This window comes from Pholcus phalangioides, unplaced genomic scaffold (assembly GCF_987345545.1).
Source record: "Pholcus phalangioides strain wild (caught in Gottingen) unplaced genomic scaffold, Ppha-v1.0 ptg000017l_1, whole genome shotgun sequence".
Taxonomy (NCBI): Eukaryota; Metazoa; Arthropoda; class Arachnida; order Araneae; family Pholcidae; genus Pholcus; species Pholcus phalangioides.
Window position 1 is genome coordinate 57063643 of NW_028301610.1, and position 21139 is coordinate 57084781.

General features: G+C 31.7%; 1 protein-coding gene across 1 annotated transcript in view; it reads right to left on the minus strand.

Moving 5' to 3' along the window:
• Positions 1 to 18043: 18043 nt before the first annotated feature.
• The window catches only part of LOC149074161 (RNA-binding protein Musashi homolog Rbp6-like), a 409321-nt gene continuing 406225 nt past the window's right edge, over positions 18044 to 21139 (minus strand). The window contains exon 15 of the mRNA XM_089246590.1: positions 18044 to 18448. The gene's annotated coding sequence lies outside the window, so the exon portion shown is untranslated. The remainder of the gene's footprint in view (positions 18449 to 21139) is intronic.

Genomic DNA, 21139 nt, shown 5'->3' on the forward strand with positions numbered 1-21139 from the left:
TTAAATGTATACAGGTCTATTAATATGCCAACCTAAAATAACAGGTTTACCTAAAATGCTCGTAGAAAAAAATTACATAGCAAGGTTTCATGTGTATAGACTGGAAGAAATAATTTATCACAAAGTGTAATCATCAGCTGCTTTTCTTTTTCTCAACTGCAGCTAAACACACTAATTTTGTGTAAAAAATAAATGATTTCACGTATGTATAAAAATTCACAAAAATCAGCTGAACAGCTTAGGGAACAGTTATTACACATCACATTTTTTTTTTCAATCCAAAATCCTGCTCTATTCACTATGTGTAAAATTACAAGACACCGTTGAGCATAAACAAACAATTAACAACAGTTGGCTAGTTATGCTGCACAGCCAAATAACCTATTAAAAAATCCAGCCATGCTCTGCTCATATTTATTAAATTGACAATAAACCAGGTGATATAATTGTTTATTCGGTTCTACATAACATAAGTAAACAGACAATTTTTTTTTCTCATATACATTTTTGAGATGGGGTTTGTACATATATACCAAGCCTGTCCCAAAGTAGTACTTAAAGAACTTTTATTGAACAAATATGTAATTAAAATTTATTCCATTTAAAATAGGTTTCTTGAACTTTAATTTCAACTTTGCTGTCACTCTTCACAGCAGTAGAGCAGGTCTTTTCATGATATGTTATCAAAAGCCCTCATCCCAGCTGTCTGAAAATTTTCAACTGCCCCAAAACTATATATTTTCGAACAAGTCTGGAGCTTGGGGAAATAATATCACACAGAGCCAAATCAAGACTTGGAGAAATGCGATACAATGTTATGCTGAAAATTCCCTCATAGAAAAAGATGTGACTTGACACATTGTTGTAATAGGGTTCACATTTTTTCACGATATATAATATAATATATATATTTCTAGACAATACTCTGTTTCTTCAAATGCTGGAGGACATTTGAGTAAAATATTTGAATAATGAGAGTTCAATCAGTGAAACTAGCTAAAATTCTCAAGTATAATTAGTCTAACTCAACTCTCAAACTAGCATTTGAGAAAGAATTGTGCAAGTTTGCTGTGTAATAGCATTGCAAGCAAAAAATTCTGTGCCATGACAATTTGGCAAGTAAAACTTTAGCTGTGAGTGTGAGGGAATTGTTTGTCTCTAAATGTATCAAAACACTTTTTTGCACCCAAACTCTGTGTAGTTACTTTACATCCTGCCAAGCTGAAAACTTGCACAAAAGATCATACTGGAACAGTTTAAAACATTCTGAAACAACAAGGAATTCAAACAATATCTGAAGAGAAAGCTTCTTCCATGAACAGTGGCAGCAACATAGAACCACTGCATTTAATAATAAATTTATTTCGATTCGAATTTCAATTACAATTGCATGTGTTTTTTTTTCCAAAAAAGGTTTTTTCATCTTTCTCATTACAGTGGTCACCTCTCACTTATGCATTGATGCCATGGCCCCCACATGCTGAAGCAGAGCCCCTAGGCTGGGATCTTTTGTGGGTCCCTTTATGATGAATTTTGCTGGGGCCCTGTTAGTCTCATCCTTGTAGGGGCCATGGTTGGTGCGAAAGAACAAGGGAAAAAGACACATAAATAAAAAAGGTGTATAAGTTAATAGCATTATTATGCTATATCTTTGACTGGGAGTGCAGCAAATCATCTTGTAACTGAAAGAAATGTATAAGTGCAAGGGTGTATGAGTGAGAGATCACTGTATTTTGTAGACAGACCTTATTAAGCTGAATGAAAACATCTCAATTTCTTTTCTTAAAATGAGTAGATTCAAACTTTTTTAAAATTAAATTCTAAAATATGGTAAAAAAAGCCAAAGCCACTGAGATATAATTACTTAATCTCATATGAAAATGCATTTTCAGCAATAAAAGGGACTACAATTACACTGGAATGATATTCTTACAAGCCCTTATTATTTGAATACAATAAGGACATTATTTGCCATTCTCAAAATAACTGTGAATATTAGTATAGTAATGACCGGTGGCCATCCTGAAATTATCTCTATACTCTTGTATCCCCAAGGAAATAGGATAGCTTTGGAATAACCTTGCAATTACTTATGTTTACAGAAGAGTCATATACCCATTCAACTGGGTCATGTGTGGAAGAGTATTGTCCATTCACACATCCCCCAGGACCAGTTTCAAATATGTTCTTATTCATTTGTATGATATATCAATAGAGATCATCAGCTTATCTGGTTTTTCTAGCATGTTTCTTATGATACCATTTGTGTGAATTTATATCAAGTGATTTATACATGAGTAATATATATCCAGCAATTTTTTCTGGTCTCTGCCACATTATTACTGGTATACATGAATATACCTACAACTTCTGCTGCAATGGCCAAATATATCAATCATTGTTCCATTGAGTATGTGTAAAAGAGGAATAACTGTGTTTGATTTCTATATACAGTAGCTGAAGTGGCAAACACATGTAACAAAATGCTCTGTCTGAAATTTTGAAACCATATTGATATGACAGGACATTAATAATGCTTCCTTTTGAATGAAACATTTACCTGAATGCCAATTACAATGACTATTAAATATTTGTATTCACTTTTTGAATAAAGAATAATTATTGAGATTTATCATAAGATTTCGCATCATTCATGGACAATGCATGTATGATCAATGTTGTAGAGCATAGTGTGATTAATGTTGCACAACATTGTATGATCATTCTATTTAAGAAAAAGTTCAATAAATGACTTTCACGCTAAGTAACTACATCATATTAAGTCTCGTAATTTCCAGTCAATAAGGCATATACTAAGAAAGAAAAACAATGTTAAGAAATGCTGTGCTTTGACGATACACTGCAGCTTAGTTTCATTAAAAAAACTAAAATCAAATGTTACATGCTTAACTTACCATTTAAGGGCACGGTAGCCCAGGTCGATAAGATACTCACCTTAAGTACCAGAGGATGTTTAGAGGTGTCGTGAGTTCGCTACCCGGTTCGTCCCTGTCAGAAACCTTTCCTGATACAGGGGTACAACAGAAACGGCGACACGAACGCAGAAAAAATTGCTACTGCAGGGTGTCCCGAGGGGTTGGCATACCAACCTCTCGATGAGTATAAAAAACAAGCCTGCCGTTCGGAATCGGCAACAAATTGTAGGTCCCAGTCTAATTAGCCCTCATGTGCAAAAAATTTCGGTGGTGCGACAAAAATGATCAATGAACTTACCATTTAAATTTAAGTTTTCTACGAGAATTTCATATTATATGCAATACTAGACACTATTCTTGAATAAAACTTCAATTTTTACACTGGATTAGAAAGAACGCAGGTGACTATTAAAGAGCCAGAACCGGTGAAGGGGGGGCTTTCAATTTTTTTCCCTCTCAGGGGGGTTTTCGTTTTTTCCTGTAAAATAACATTATAATCTCGGCTTGGGGGGGGGGGGGGTTTAGAACCCCAAACCTTCCCCCTTGCGTATATTTGAAGTATTCAAGTTTTACCGATTTGATTGTTAGCTGAAATGGCATATTACAGTCGATGCTCATTTTTTACGAACCCATACAGACTTAAAAAAGACGTTCGTAAAATCAAGAGTTCATAAATAGGAGAGGTGAATAGAAAAGTGAAGGAAATAAACAATGTGTTAGTTTCCTGCATTTATTGATAATTTCCAAAAAAAAACCCTTATTTTTGTTTGCTTCATCGTAAAATTTTGGTAAATATGATTCCATAAAATTGATGTAGGATAAAACTTCACGCGAATCTCTCTTCTCTAAAATATAAGATTATAGAATCTTTGATTAGAGAACTCAATACAATTTTGGAATCCTGCACTTTTGACAATTTTTGTCATTGTAAGAGAGAGAGAAAGAGTTTGCGCATTAATTTCTTTCAAAACATTTTTTTTCATCCAAAGTCAAGCAAAATCTTTTTCATTTTGTTGCCGTAGCAATAGAAGAAAGTAGACAAACAGCAGTTGGCCAAAGTAGAAAATTTGATAGATTCTATCAACAAGCTAATGTAGCAGTTCTCAAACTTTTTGACTTGCACAGCCATTTTTATTCCATAATTTCTAGGGCAAAATCCCGTAGGCTACTTTTTTTCTAAACTTATTCATCAAATTTACTGATTTATTTTATTTTTCTGGACCATCCATGGAGCCCCTGAAAGCTCTGTGGAGCAAAGTTTGAGAACCCCTGAGCTAATGTATCATACAATTTCTCAAACCACCAGTTCAACCACTCAAAGCACAAAGAGTGAATTACGTTGTCAATGCATCTTTACTTCATAGTCACACCCCCCCCTCAACAATTGCACCCTGTTCCTGGACGTATTCACAAAACACCTACATGTTGGTCATAAGAAATTGGTGAACTCTAACCCCCTTCCTCCTTTTTTTTTATTTTCTCTTTAAGACACGTAGAACATATGAATTGAAGTTTACTTTTTACTACAACAAATTCAGAGGCAGCTGGAAAACTAAAATGACTGGAAGTATAAAAAAGCAGAAGAAAAACAAAGTTGGTAAAATAGAGAGTTAATAGAAATGAGAGTTTGTAAAATAGAGTAGATTTTAACATTAGCTCTCTGATATGCTGTTCAGGACAGAGAAACAGTTCGTAAAAAAGCGTGTATTCATAAATTGGAGGTTCACAAAATCGAGTGTTGACTAGTAGTTTGACAATTTGCTTTGAGTATATGGTAAGAGTTGCATTAGTGTTTATGTTTGAAAAAAAATGGTTATGCAGCAAAGGGAAATAGTAAAAAATATTTCTGACATGAAAAAGGTACCGCAAGTATTTATGAAATACTTCATTTTTGATGATGCAATTACTTTGAAGGGTGAATACTGCTTACACAAACCCAGGGATGGGCTTAAGTATTTGACAGCCTGGTGCAAAAAACTTTTGCAGCCCTTTAAAATGGTTTTCCTGATCCCCCAATATCCTCAGGCTACCACCCCCACTAGTGAGGTTTACACCAACACACAAGAAAGACTATTTAGTAATAAAAAGCCATTTGTTAATAAATTTTCACTGCCCAGCGAAAAAAATTGTGTATCCCTGGGCACACAAAGTTGAGAACCTCTGCTCTGCAATCATGGTCCCAGCAACAATGAGACTACAGGGCTCCAGCCCGGAATGATTTTTATTATTTTTGCTTTCTTCTTCACCATATAAATTCACCTATGGAAAATCTGTCTTGTTGGGGGGGGGGGGGCTGTCAAAGAGCAAAACCTAGCTATGTCTTCAGTATCTATAAGCAACAATGGAAGAGCTGTCAGGGCTAAACGATCGCTACCCAGAGTCACAACTAAATACTCTTTTGGCCAGGTTAAGCATGTATCTCCCTCACGTAGTTTTAAATATGTCGTTAAAGTAAGAACTTAGTGCTCTCTCTCATCCAGCACCCGGGCACCAAACCCACGTGCACTCTTGCCATGGGGGAGGGGTCAAAACCCTAGGCCTGTGATGGAAAGAATTTTAAGCTATTGCTTTAGTAAGATAGTAAGAAGTCAAAATTTAACTTAATAAAAGTATTTTTATTCCATTTTGTGTCCCCTAAAATTTAGCGACCCAGTGCAGCTGCACTTTTTGCACCTGCCCAAGTTCAGCACTACATAAACCCTTACTCATAAAATAATTGCATAGAAGAACATGTACCCTTTGTTTGAATCTTTCTGTTGATTTTCTTGCTGCTAATTTTTTTTTTATTTTACTTGTTTTTTCGTGTTTACAAGTAGCCCAATAATAATTTAGAGTTTTCATCATTCTTTAATCATAAAATCAGTCATACATTTCACCATGTAAAAATCCACAAGTAAATTAGTATTTGGTAATGCAAGTCAACTTGTCTAAACTTATGATGAACATAGTTTTTCTTTCAAATTTCAAATAGATTATATTTGCAAAAATTAATTTAATTGTAATGAGAAACATTAAATTATGATTGAAATTTTTGTGTTGTGTGCTTTCAACTATTTCACTAATAAAAAAATTTGAGAGGGAAATTAAAAAAACTGAATATTATCTATCATATGAAGCTTCATAACAAAAAGAGTAAAATGTCTTGAATGTGTCTGTTTACATTATGCAAGAGGGACATTACAAATTTTGTTATTGTTGATGCATGTGCAGCTTTAGCCAATGTGTTGTTATGAGTAACAAAACTTAATATTTATGAATGATAATTTGTTTCTATGACATCTAATTATGCATCATTTATTTAAACATTTTTTTCGTTCATGAAAGGCCTCTGATAAAATAAGATGTGAAGATATTGCTTTGGCTATCAACGTTGCTGCACACATGACATACACGCACAATAAATAATCATTTTAGTAAATCTCACTGCAGTTAAAGGCAAATCGCTTTTTTAGAAAGAAAACATCAAATGAAGAATACAGTGTAAAAATCACACTTGACAAATTTTGTTACATAAAAGTTTTTTTTGTTTGTTTGCGAGTGCTAGACAGTTTGTGTTTTTTACAATCTAGTATTAATAATTTCCATATGTTCAATTGCCAGACATTTTCAAGGAAACTGTTTTCAAATATCATAAGTACTTAGGATCATATAGCATCTTTCAATGTACTCACACTTAGATATTTTTTATCACTTTCTTTTTCAATAAAATTAATTAAACCGATTGTCGTTGCACAAACTTTGATTATTTTTTAAAAATCAGTTTGCAAATAAATTATAATTAAGCGACCTGCCTACTACGACTTGAGAATTACTTTCCATTCTTTGACAGAGGCAAATTGCAGCAATTTGAAAACTTTCATGGGAAGAACTCTGTCAATATCACTCACATTAAAAAATATTTCGAAATATTTCAGGCACGCTAGGAAGCGAAACGATACTAACATTGTGGTTATGGACACTTCACTCAGTCAACAGCTAATAAAATCATATCAGCCTCAACATATACCACATGTTCTTACTACATGCATGTTTCTTGCCTATTGCTTTGCAGAAGAACATCAAGAATCTATATCTACTTTAAATAGGTGTGCAATGAACATCTCACCTTGCACAGAACAATTTTACACAAAAACAGTACGTTTTACAGGTACTTATGTTGTAAAGTGCATTGGGACACACACACACAGGACACTGGTGAAGATCACGATAACATTCCTGGGAAAACAAAGTACACAAACATACATATATGTATATTTATATTACACAAAAGATAAGGCCATCATGTTTCAAGCCTAAGTGTTGTTACATACATTAGAAACAAGTGCATTTTTTTCAAAAATTGACACTTATGTGCACCATTAGAAGCAAATTATATAATGTCTGATTGATAATACTCCTCTTTGAAAGGTTCTTTACAAATTGTAGAGTTCACTTCTCATAAAAAATCATGTAATATCATTGCATTTACTAACAAAGAATAAATAAATGGTTCCAAATTAAGAACTCATTAAAAATGCACATACTTTTATGTGTGCATTGTTCATGATGATTAAAGGAGCCATAGAATACCCCACCAAATATCAATGAAATGTATACAATGTGTAGCCAGTCTTTGTAACAGGCTGATGGCCTATACGAAAATCATTTAAATATGCTTGTGACTCTCCCTGCTTTCTTAAGAGAATAATTTTGTTAAATGCCAAAACTTGTTAATGGAGTTTTAGCATTTCACTTACAACCTATAAAAAAAATCTTATTTCAACTTAGAATGAATCAAGATGAAGTTTTTGAACAATCAACTTTCTTCGTCTATTCTTCTTGGTTATTATTATTTTCATTTATTTATTTTATTGCTAAAAACAACAAAAATGAAATGCCACTTTGATATCTTTCAATGAAATCTAACATAAAATCATAAAAGACATGTGATTGTCTCTGCAATTGAATAACCACAGACTTTATTTTTGTCCAAAGAAAATAAATGATGACAGAAATACAGTATTGAATAATTGATGGAATGATTGATGAAACATAATAAGTATTATTTTCATTTTTTAGCATTATGACTTGTGGCATTTTAATTCCCTTGTACGAAATATTTCCTAGATTCTTTCTGAGTAGCAGATGCTAACTTTAAAAATTCAAGTACATGAATTAAAGTATACAATTAGGATGCACGATTTAAGACAATTGTAATTCATCTTGCACAAATACATGTTAAAATAAAGACATGTTTAGCATATACTTACACAAATAAAATATTTTTTTATAAAAGCTCTGCATAAGTGCATACACAGATTATTGTGTTTGAAACAAAATCACTCAATAAGACCCTTGAAACCCCAGTACAAGGCTAACTGCTTGAGATATTACTTCTTACTTAAAGTCTTCACCGATGCATAGGACCTTTTACTTTTTAAAAATAAAATTATTTCAAAATAGTTTTCAAGTACTTGTTGGATTATGTCCCATACACTTGTCAGAAATTTATTTTTTGTTTCATTTTTTTAATTATTCATTCAGAAATATTTTTTAATTTTAAACAATAGTTTTTGAACAATGGTATTTTTGAGCAAAAAATAACCATAATGTCAAGAATTGCTCCCTACTAATTTTTTGATTACAGAATTTTGATCCTAATGCCAATGTTTCAAAATATGATTTTCATTGCTCTATAAATAAGGTCACTGCTTATAAGGTCACTTTTTATGTTCAAAATTCTAAGCCTTATACTAAGATTTCCTTGAAGTGTACAACATAATAATATAGATAAAAGTATAACTAAAGACACTAAGAAAAATTGTCTAAAAAAGTTTAAAAATATTGAGAAACAACATGCAGTAGTAATTATAATAAGTTTTATTATTTCCACAACTACTGTTTTTTTTCACAATTACTATTACTTTCTATAATTATCTTTTAACGACAAATAAAAAATATTAAAAAATAAATATGAAATAGAATATTTCAAAACTTTAAAAATGTGTGTTGGTTTTAAAAATACATGCTTTCCCAGGTATTCATAAAAAAAAGGTTTTTAAAACTGGTTTGCGCGTGATATTTCTAATAATTAGTATGATCAGCAAATTAAAAGTCATTATAATTTACACTTCAGTTTTTCGGATAAAACTAATGCACACTTCTAAAACTTACAGAGTCCTTTGGAACCATTTAAAAGAAATTCATATGTGTACAGGGAGGGCTAAATTATTCTAAGCAAAAAATAATGTTTACATAAAATTTCTTTATTCTTTTCTGATTGAAAATAATTGGGTTGTATGTACATAATAAATATAACTTCAAACTACACAAAAAAAGAGTATATCTCAGTTTAACCATTCAGTTTCTAATGCTACTTCTGTACACTGTACATTTCAGAAATAAAGTCTACACTGCATAATAGCATTCAACAGCTTTTGACTAGATAAACTAGTCAGCAACAGCCATAAATATATATCCAATAATTTCCATTCAAAGTTTTACCTTTTATGCTTTATACTTTTTTCAGCAAAAATGTTTTGAAAACATACATTAGTAACTTTGCTCTAAATCCTGAGACATAACAAGACTCACTTTAATTAACTAGTATTTAAGTACTATTCAAGACTTTCACAAAATTTAAAACACATATTTGTTGTTCAATGACAAAACAAATTACACATTTTCATTTAGTTTATTTTAATTATGTACACATCCAAAAACTTAAAATATTTATATAGGTTATACAGTTTGTGTGTGTGTGTGTGTACAGGGGTACTGCATGTGATATCTTAATATAGGTACAATAGGTTGTACGTTGTATAACAACGTTTTTTTAGGAAGGAAGAGTTTATTTTTTCCTATTATTATCACTTATATTTAATTTGTTACTTTTTCAGGTAAAGTCAGAGCAATAAGGATATTTATTTTAATAACAAATAGATATGAAACTTATAATAATTAATTTCTAGTATAACATATTTACGGAAATTAAATATATTAAACTTAGTATATAAGCCCCCAAAATGGATTGTAGTTTCTTTACATGATATTACTTCTACATTATAATCATCAAAACCTGAGATTCATTACACAAAAAAAACTGTTCATAAACTGTAACATATTGCAAATGAATATTTAGGACTGTCTTGATTGAGTTTTCACACAAGCTAATATTTATCTGAAGCTAATCAAAACCGATTGTGTGATAAGAAAATAGCTTTTGCAGTGATAAAAGCTTTTTGAACATTCTGGTAAAATTATGTTCTTTTACATTCTGATCATTAGATTTTGCCTCTCATGAGGTCAAGTGTACATTCATCTAATAAACTATTATGCGTGTTAATTTGATACATAAAATTTGTGTGTATATTCACAGCAATATAGTCTTTTTCAAATCAAAATCTTTTTTAAATGGAAAAACTGTTACACAAACATTTTAAGAACGTTTTTATGTTCAATAGTGGACGTTTTCCACTATTGAAATTATTTTTATTCAGCTTCAACTCTATAAACATGTATAATGAGTGATATTTAATGCACATGCATTATTTAGAAAAAAAATACTTAGCTATATATTTAGATAAACTTTATACATATAGCACTATATGTCATTTATACAGTGCTATTTTATATTGCTATATTATAGTGCTATTTTATATTTAAAAAAAACAATATAAAACTTTATAATTAACAATACTTACATATATTTTATTGAATGATTTAATCAGTGATTCCCAAAAGTATATATAGTTTGATAAATTGCTTGTGAATAAGAGAGCCCAGAGAGGAAAAATATCATAAGGGAAAACACGATTATAAGATAGACATTATCATATCTCTCAGGCTATTTTATAAGAAATAACAAACTGGCGAGAATTTTGAAAGAAAGGACACCCAACAATGTGGTAGGAGTCACATTGATAGGAAAACGATAGGTTATAGCCCCTGAGTGAACGTTTTTTCTCTTTACTGGTGGGCCAAACCAAAAACTGGGGGCCAATAACCCCACCAATTTATGTGTTTAAAAGATCTTGATATCTCTTAGGGTTCCCACATCCTGGAGTGAACTCTAATAACATAATAACTGAATTTTTGTGGGCTCCTATCTGCTTGATAAATTAATTTTCTACTAAAAGTTTTAGTATAAACAAAAATTACGTTGAGTCTTGTGCCTTAAAACTAGAACTAGCTGAGCAACTTGCTAATCTCTATTTATTTTTTACATAAAATTTATGACACTAAAAAAGGATTATTAAATACATTTTCTCCTAAACATATTCTCTTACAAAAAAATATATTACTGTTTAAAAAAGTCATGCTTACATCAATACCAATATTATATAAAGGTACAAATAATAGCCTACATTTATTGCAATCATGAAACAAATAAAAAAATCTGCTCAGAATTTGTGCTTCATCCTCCTACTTTTCATATGAAATTACTATATATAAAACTTCAATTTCTTTCAACCAAATTTAGAAACAGTTGATCAGATGTAATACCATTCTGTTCACAGAGCAGCCTGTGGAGAAGTATCAGATCAGCCCTGGTTAGGACCTCACATCAGCAAAATGATTGGTCGATTGTTAGCTATCTCTTTCCTGAGAAGATGGAATCCATCATGTTACAATGTACATAAGAAATCCCAACTTATATTTGCCATTTCTGTTGATAGAGGCAAAGTTTGGTATAAACTTATAATAAATTTAAGCTTGAAAAAAAATTCATAATCCATTAAGATTTTAAAAAATAGCTCTATGTACTCGTACTGTTTTTTCGATGTGCATGAAAATAAATGATACATTACTGTTTTTGAACATATGACATCTTTCATATGTTCTGCATTCAAAGTATGTTCAAGGCCAAATTTGTATTGCTATATAGAACTATATGTTCTGTCAGACTAATGTTCATAGGCGTAAACTTGTATCTGGGACATGGGCCCATGTCCCCTCAATATTTGTCACCATCTCCATAGTAACCTTTCTTTGGAAATATTAAGTTTGAGCCTCCCCCCCCCCCCCAACAACTCTGATCCCTCTCAATATTTCCAATAACTTTACGCCCATGCTAATGTTCTGTTAATGAAATAGATTTATTTTTTTACTTTAGTCTGAAGTTAAAAATGATTCTATTTCTTGTACATGTATATATTATAAACCAGCTGGAAGGTAGTTTTTACTGAAAAATGTTGAAGGTTTCAAAGCTCAAAGTAATTAATTCCTAGTTTCTTTATATTTACTGCCTGTTGTAAAATTATTTTCTGAAAATTTCTGAACATCCATATAATCAAAATAGAACATTCACAATTTAGAAATATTCTAGTAAAATTGATAAAGCAATCAAAAAAGTAATTTACTACTACCCATAAAATTTAAGATTAATACATCTTTTCACCATTGTCTCAGGATTTAGAGCTACCAGTCATTGGTTACCTACCAGAAAAAATTCCACTAATATATCAGGTAGAGTAGAAAACCTTCGCAATCCTTTAAAAATAAATCTTTTGAACATCATTGGAAATTTCAAATTCCATTAAATATACAATAACATATTCTCACTCTTTCTCTCAAACTAACAATGCTATGTATCACCAAGTTATACTGTATATAGTGAAAACCATGGTCACAAAAAGAAATCAAATTTAGGCAGTTACATTGATAGTCTGATGCTCTAGTTTGAATTGTCAGGGAAAGACTAGAGAAATTATTCAAACTGAACATTTCATCTACCTTTACATAACCACAGCACAATACCAGTTCTATCGGAATTTCCTATCCTTATTGCTTGATTTTAGACTATAACAGCTACTCTTGAAAATGCATCAGTAATAACAAAAGATATTGTATCCACACTTTGAACACTTTTACAGAGGAAGTTTTCCAGACATTACAGAACTTGAATAACATGCTACACTTACATGTTTTGTATTTTACAGCTATACCTAAATTTGTACAAAATTATAAACTTCAGGAATACTGTTGTAAAAAAGCACTCATTTATACAAAAGAAATCATTTTGAAGTATGAACTGGTTTAAGCAAAGCACTCTGCAAAGTTTTTTGCTTCATAAAGTATTTATAAATTACTAAAACAAGCACAAAATAAATAAATTTACATTATTTCATTTAAAAATATCAAATAACTTTTTTTTTCATTCACTAATACAAAAATATTGCTTAAATTATTTGTGTTTTACATTGCAAGATATTATCAATGAGCAGTTATAAGTACCAAGTGAAAAAAAATTCAACTGTAAGGAAGTATTTTTTTAATGATGGTCAGTAAATAATCCAAAAACATATTCCTGATATGCACTGCATGACTATAATGAGGCTATTTTTCTGAAAGATGTTAAATGATGCTATAAAACTATAGCTCATATTTGCTCCCATCTAAATTTTAGCCACTGCTCCTCTTAAATCTGACCAGGGGTACGGGCTAAAACAACAAATCTTCAATAGAGCATGGGCCCCTATATGGTCTGAAAGAAAAAGAGAAAAGCTCACACTTGACATAAAATTTGTTTTGATCATTTTGATTCAATACATTGTAGATATAACAGGACAATGGCCCACCTAGATAGCAGCAAAAACAAAGAAATAGGAGAAAAAATTGCCAAAATTATTACATCCTATCAATAATAATTTAAAAACAAATCTGACTTGTATTTGGTTATATTATTTATTTCAATCAGTATTTGAGAGGGAAAAAAATCTTAAACAACAGAAAATCAGTTTTTTCAAAGCACATAAGTGTTTGCACTAAATTACTCAAGACAAAATTAACATTATAATCGAGCCGGAATAGATTGAGAATCTTTAGTTACAATACAGTTGAGCCACATTTAGACAAAGTCAAAGAAACACCAAAAGTATTTCGTACTAACCAAATTTCAAATTAATCGACAAAACAGTGATTTGATTGGATTGATTTAGTTGTGTGACTCAAACAGATTTTATATATATATATATTATATACATTTTAATTCGCAAACCTTGATATATGGGGTGTCTATAATCAAAGTTGCCATGTTCTGAGCTGACTACAACCCTGATTACCCATCAGAAAATTATTAAACTTCAGAAAAGTCTTAATGGAGGGTGGAGAATATGTTTAATGCATCGCAAGCAGGGAACTGAGATTCAGTCTAACCACATCTGACTGGAATATAAAACTTGTTCTTCAGCTGCAGAAAGTTGTACAATGTGGAATCTTTTGCTATAGTTTTAAAATGAGGGAAAAGAAATAGTGTTTGATCTTTTTGCCCTCCCTTTTCTTTGCCTAATTCAAGATGGTGAAAAAAATATAAAATAGGGAGGAAAAAAAACGAGATGAGAGTGTGTACTGGAAATAATCTTGTCCCTAACAGGTTACAGTATCGTGCCAGTATTGCACCTAGAAGGAAGGATAAAATACTTTTAAGGTAACAGCTGACAATTGCCCGCATAAGAAGTGTTGAAGACCAAAACCTCTGTATAGCTTTTGGTGCAGAATCACAGTATTCTTAAAAGAGTTACACCAGCAAAGCACGTTCATGTAAATTCAACATTATGCTCTTTAGTGAAGAGGTTAGAATGAAAATGGTTCTGCTGAAGGTAGCAATTTGATCACACATTTGCAAAAAATTTGCATGTGCACTATTAATTTCATAGAAAGTACACTCTAGTGGTGAATGTTGAAACTAATTTTCAATTGCACTCAATTTCTTTTCCATCCCTTCATCAAGACATTCCCAAAGTTTCATAGTTTTCTTGTGGGTAGTTAAAGTTTTTAACAGCTCAAACAGTACCATCTTAATGCATGGACCCAACTGGGCATGGCTCAGGGGCTTCAAGGGCAGGAGGGATCATGAAAATGAGATCTGGTTAAACTTTTTCAGTGTAAGCATTTAAATTGGAAGGAGAAAATTATGGGACTTGGGAAAATTACTTTGTCCGATGGCCTATGTTTTTTCCAAGACAGTTCTGGCTCAGAACATACTCCAAATTTAATTATTATTTTAGACACCCTGTATTAAAAAATATTTCATAGCAAAGTTAACGTATGTACGTATTTAACATAATGTATGTATAACGTACTGTATATGAGAATAACACTGGAATTAATAAATACTTTTAATTGTGTAGTTTAATTTTCATTGTTTACCACCTTTTTAACCCAATTTGGGGATTATTCTCAGCCCTCAAGCCATCAACTGCATGGATAATCTACTCTCTCTCTGTGACATTCCCTCTAATTTCTATTTTATTTCTTCTGTGTAGAGCAGGGCAATCTGTTATGTTCTCCAATGGTAAAATTTGTGACTATGCTTGCATGGAAACACTTTCACTATGCAGCTTAGAGGTAACATTGGTCTACTTTAGTATGTGCTATATACTCTTATAGCAGCTAGAGTGCAGTTTTATCCAACTTGAGAAAGACTTTATATTTCATTGTCATTACCGAAAGAACTCAGTTTTTCATATGTACTTAAGGTAAAAAATCCAATCAGACATTGAAAAAAATGCCTGTTTTTAACATAGATAGAAACATTAATTTTCATAGCATGCAAAACAAATGGGATTTAATTTTTTGGGATATAAGTGACCTATATATACATAAAATTCAATTTTTCATTTAACAAAAAATTTAGCACTAAAAAATACTTTTAAGTATGTTCTCATTATGGCATGTAAATTTGTGAAAATACAGTGATGAAAGGGAATTATACAAATGAATTCATACTAAACAGTTAATGACAAGATAAATAAGTTCTATTGTCACATCTTCTTGGAAATTTAGTCTCTCTCCCTAGATTTAGAATTATAAAACTGCTAAGAGTTTTGCTTATTGATATATGAAATACAAATCACAGAAGAAATTATTGCTATTATACATTTATAGCATTCTTTCATAGCATTGATATTTATAATTTCAGTTAAAAATATTTTTTTATACATAAATACATTTGATGAGAAACCAAGGCTTGAAAACTTTCATAATCATATGCCAATTTTTCAAACTAGAAGGTTCAAAGTAACTTTTTTTTTAATATTTATTTCATCTACTAAAATGATTATGTCTTAAAAACCACACAGTCTGATACAACCTGCTCCAATATTATTCATGTTACTTTTTTTTATTTAAAAATTAAAGTTTCACTTTCACAAATCAACTTTGGGTAAAGACAATTTATTTTAGTTCATAATTTTTATGAAAAATCAAGAGATTAGAATATTCAGGAAAATATTGTTAAACAAATAAAAATATTGTAAATGTATTTACTCAGGTACTATTTTGAAAGCTTCCATAAATCAGTTCATACTTCTGGAAAAATGTTCCAAAAAAATATATGTATATATATATATTTATATATCCATTTTTGTAAATATACTCTTAAACAGCCAAACTGGAAAATGCATAGTTTTACTACTTTGCCTATAGAGGAAGCTAATTGCTGTTTTTACTAAGAGAAGCAACAATTTATATGGAAAATACATATTCCTATTGCACAATAAAGCAGTCACATGTAACAATGGAAGAATAGTACATAGCTGATAGATAAATTCAAAACCAATTTTTTTTTAATGCTTCCATTTTATAAAAGAATAAAAATATTCTTTCTGCAATGATAAAGTATAATTTGCAAAATTATATGTCATATAATTTCTGGCACAAGTTGGCTCATTTTGAAAGTTACTTCCATGCCTTTAATGTAATACACATGGATGGTCTTGATGCATAACTGCATCATACACATCCCTTAATGAACTATCAATAATATATGAATAAAATAAGTTACTTCTTTTACAGCATTAAAAGTTCAGGTTCCCTTTTTAAAACATACATCAGCAGTATATTTCCTGCTTATCCAACAGTAATGATGCTATGGTATAGTTTGGCTTTTTCAGATGGTCACCTTTCTTTTAACTAACGGCAATACAATAATAGTTTTTTTAATCAAATCTGCTGGTTGTTATATTTAAAACATTAACCTAATCAAACAATCAATGTTTTTATAATTAATCTACTATTGATATTTTTTAAATATTAATATTTTCATGAAATGAAGAAGGGATATTAAAATAGCAGAGGAAAGTAACAAAATTCATGGTTTCAAACGTATTGAATGCTCATTACTGAAATAGATTTTTATCGTAAATTTTTTATTTTTAGATTTTTTTTAAAGAAGAAAAATTCAATATAATTTAGTTGTTCCTGAAATTTCATTGTTTGCCTTTTCAAACAATACAGACTTGACTTTAAAGAAGCTATCGGGAAAGCCAATTTATGTATAGACATTTTCATAATATTTAGTTGATTCGATCATACCTATCAGAAGGTATATTTAACTCAGTTCTTTACAATATTTAGGCAAACACATTACCATATTATAGTCACCTCCAGCATGCATAAAATTAAAATAATTATCTTAAACTAAAAAGTCTGATATGTACTTAATGCTACCAGGGGTTTGTAGAATTTTACATTGTTCTCTAATTATAGTTTTGATGCAAAAAAAATTATATGAATTCACTCACTGAATAAAACAACTGCATATTCCTGTAATGATCAAATACAATTTAAAAAAGTTTTAATTACACCGAAAATCACATTATACAAAAGACAACTTTATATTCATACCTCAATGAAGTGACAACTTACTAAAAATCATACATACCAAGTCAATCAGAAAACTTTATATCGAAATCACAAAAAACAAGCAAAACAAATGAAGAAATAAATAATTTGATAACAAATATAGTAGATCTTTGAATTTCTTTATTCAGAGCTTGAATACTACTTGTATTTCACACAAAATTTGTGCAAATTTGGTGAGCTGTGTTTAATCTTGTCAGTTTCAATAAATTTTTCGTCCTTTATGAATAAAGTAAAATGTTTGCAAATATAAATACCATAAGCACCACATGAAGAAAAAAAACACTACAGAATACAAGAAAAAATTATATTTAAAATATTCTCATTATTTTAATTACTTTCTAGATATGATCCTCTAAATTATATTTTTACAGAAAAAAACCCAAAAAGTTTGAATCAACAAGCACACATAACCAGCTAAGAAACAATTTGAGTATTTTTAATCAAAAGTAACTTATGAAAAGTTATACATCAGTATGCTAGGAACTTGGTTTTTAAGGATTTAAAAATCTGCATTTTTTAAAAAAAAATTTGTTCTTGTAACAAATAATTTCATCGTTATATATATGTGCAGTCAATAATCTACAAGAGCAATATAAAATTTTTAATAATTTTTAGATGTGCATGATGTAATAAGAAATAAATCATTAAAAAGTTTTCCCATATTGGGTTATGTAACAAAAGACACACTACGAAGACATCAGTCTGAGATGGTGGGAGTTAACATAAATAACTTTCCTCGCTGACTTTTATATAATACATTCTTGCAGTTGCTCATGATACAGAAACTGCTGATTCAGCATAGGAAAGATACCACATGCCAAGTTGAAAAGACGTCAATTTACATAAACACGAAACAGTAGACTTGATTGCAGTGGTTATTGGGAAGCCTGAATAAATATATATAGAAATTATTTTAGGCATAAGCAGCAAATAACTTCACAAACATTCAGTCATTTAAGTTAATTAAATTGTTTTTTATAAAACACATTTAAATACATACAAATGTTCCCTGTTTCATTATGGATTTATTCATTTGCTTATACTTTGTGCTTCATTTGGGATGATTCTCTGTTGCAAAAATTTACTTTATGCACAAAGGTACTTTGTTTACCCTAGAATACTAACTAAATTATAAAAACTGCATGTTACCTATATTACTGACTACATTTCTAAGATGTAGAGTTAGTATTCTAGGGTTAACCTCTTCCTGTAAAAGAATGAGATATTTTATTCTAGAGTAGATGGAAGATATCACCACAGAATGGAGAGATTACGAAAATGTTGCTCTTAAACTTTACATAAGATAGGGAAGTCTGCTTGTGATATTTTTTAAACCTTAAAGAAGCTGCAAATCAGTCTAATTTTTGCGCACAGGACAATCACGCAGTTCACTGAGATTGAGTCTGTAAATGATCGGACGAAAAAGGGTTGTCACTGAACTGTCAGGAACCAGCAGAACCAGCTGATATTAACTATAACCTGCATGGGCAGAGACACGGGGGAAGGCCTGGTGTGCAATGACTTCCAGCATCAATAATGATGCATCCAACTGATCTAATGCATATGCATATATATGAATTGACATTGACATCATCATCATGCTCCCCTAGCCTTTCAAGTATATTCCCACCTTTAGGGTGGTAAAATGCAGACGTGTCCTACAGTGTTATGCTCACACAATAGCTGTCCAAAGATTCTCTATATAGAGGCAAAAACTGAAGAGCGTTTCAACCACCAGAATGATAGGGTGTATGCATCCACCATTCAGGAAACCCTTACAAAAGCTTCATAAGTTCAGAGGCTGTTGTGTTTTCTTTAACACTTTTGTGAGCCGAGTGGATAACACATAGGTATTTATTTTGTTGAGTATTTATTATTACATTAGACTTAGATAGATTACATACATATAGATAGGAAGAATTTATAAAGCGGAAAGAGCAGAACAGTTAGACATCTTGTCTACTTGATGTCCGAGGTGGAACTCACTAGTTCCCCTTACACAACACTAGGTGGCGTTGTATGTTCTTATCAGTTTAGTTCTTTTAGTCATTTCTTATAAGGACACCACATTCCTCCCCACTAATTTAAAGATCCAACCGGACAGGAGCTTTCCTGGTTCGTTGGGAACGTCGCAAAGGAACGGGAGTACTGGACATCGCTGGTGGCTTGCTGGACGTCGCTGGTGCCTTAGCTGGTGTTGGTAGATCGCTACTGATCTCTGTCGGAGTTGTCTGTTCTTCTGGAGCAATCTGTACTTCGGAGTTAGAAGCGACAGGAGTTGATGAAAGTTTGTCTGGAACTCTGGGTACCACCAAGGTTGGCTGAACTTGATTGCCAGCTGCTCTCATCTGGTCGATGTGACGTCGGAAGAGAGTTCCATTTACATCTACAGTGTAGTGTAGAACTCCGTCTTTGTTGAGAACAGTTCCGAACTTCCACTTGTTATTGGCGGATCTGTAATCTCGCACAGCCACACGATCTCCTGGCTTGAAAGTTCGGTCATAGAAGTCTGTGACCTCATTTCTGATCCTTTCTTGAACCCTGTTCTTGATATTTGGCAAGACTAGGTCTATTCTAGTTTGGATTTCTCTTTTTAGGAATAACATTCCTGGGATTTGCATGGTAGTCGCATTTGGCGCTTTTCTGTAACTCAACAGAAACGTGCTTACTTTTTGGTAGATGTTTCCGGGAAATCTTTGCATCGCCCGAAGGGATAGTTTTAAGGTGTGAACGTATCGCTCTGCCTGCCCATTGCTTGATGGTTTGAAGGGAGCACACGTTTTGTGCTTCATTCAGTTATTCTTCATGAATATTTCAAACTCGTGTGACGCGAACTGAGGACCATTGTCACTCACTAACACTGAAGGCAGTCCAAATCGAGAGAAACAGTCCCGTAGGCATTCAACTGTCTTGAATGTGTTTGTTGATTTCATCGGGTATACTTCCACCCATTTAGAATGAGCATCGACTACAATCAAAAACATATGCTCGAATATGGGGCCTGTGAAATCTACATGAATTCTCTCCCATGGAGCACTCGGGTATTCCCAATGGTGTACCTTTGCTTTCACCGGATCGGACTTGAATCTGGAGCAATCTGGACAGTTTTTAGCAGCTTTTTCTATGTCGCTATCAATGTCCCTCCAGTAGACGTAGGATCGAGCAATTGCTTTCATTTTAACAATGCCCAGATGACCTTGATGGAGTTCATCAAGAATTTGATTTCTAAATTTCTTTGGAATAAAAACTCTTTGGCAATGCATAATACATCCGTCCTGCAAGGTGTACTCGGCTTCCTTCCCTCCTAAAGGTACACCAAATTTCAATTTCCTCAGCAATGGACCCAACTCTTCATTATTTTGTGTCTCTTTTGCTAAATGTTGAGCTTTCACTGGTAGTGTATCGATTTGATTCAACTGGAAGAGTTCTATGTCATCCTTGACAACTAAGTCTTCCAACTTTAAAGGTGATCGGGAAAGACAATCCTCATTACCATGGTTCTGTGTGTTACGATAAATGATATTGAATTGATATGCTTGTAAGATCAAGGCATAATGCAGAAGTAGAGTAGCCGTCAA